Here is a 686-nt window from a genome sequence, read left to right on the forward strand (position 1 = left end):
CTCTTCAGCGAGGCCAGCGGGCTGGAGATAGCCCCGGCTGACGGGGCTTGCCATGGCCCGGCCAGCGGGCTGGAGAAAGCCCCGGCTGGCGCGCTTGACAACGGCGCGGCCGGCACGCTTCACAGTGCGGTCTTCCATCCGCGGAGACAAACAGGGGACAAAAGACTGTTCAAAAACGAAAATAAAACACGGGAGAAGGAGCGCCGCTTATTGTTTTTGGTCAGCCGTTCTGTCACGGTTCACACACACGCAGGGCCGCATTAAGACCTTACTGGGCCCCGGGGCTATGACTTACTGCAGGGCCCCCTATTACAAATATAATATAAAAAAATTTATGAATACATTTATTAATTTAAAAAAAATTATGCATTGAAATTTTATAATTCTGGTTACCAATTTCAATATTAAAAAACAATACTATAGCCTAAGTAAAAACAAGCTTATACTTAAGACAAGTAAACAGACAAAATTACAAATTACAAAAAAATAGACCTACTTGAAACACTTAAAGCACTGAATAAGAAATTATATTGTAATTGTACAAATAAACTGAATAGTCTTCACTGTATAAATTCTAAAACACGGGAGAAGGAGCGCCGCTTATTGTTTTTGGTCAGCCGTTCTGTCACGGTTCACACACACGCAGGGCCGCATTAAGACCTTACTGGGCCCCGGGGCTATGACTT

This window comes from Sinocyclocheilus rhinocerous, unplaced genomic scaffold (genome assembly GCF_001515625.1).
Source record: "Sinocyclocheilus rhinocerous isolate Xijiao unplaced genomic scaffold, SAMN03320098_v1.1 scaffold851, whole genome shotgun sequence".
NCBI lineage: Eukaryota > Metazoa > Chordata > Actinopteri > Cypriniformes > Cyprinidae > Sinocyclocheilus > Sinocyclocheilus rhinocerous.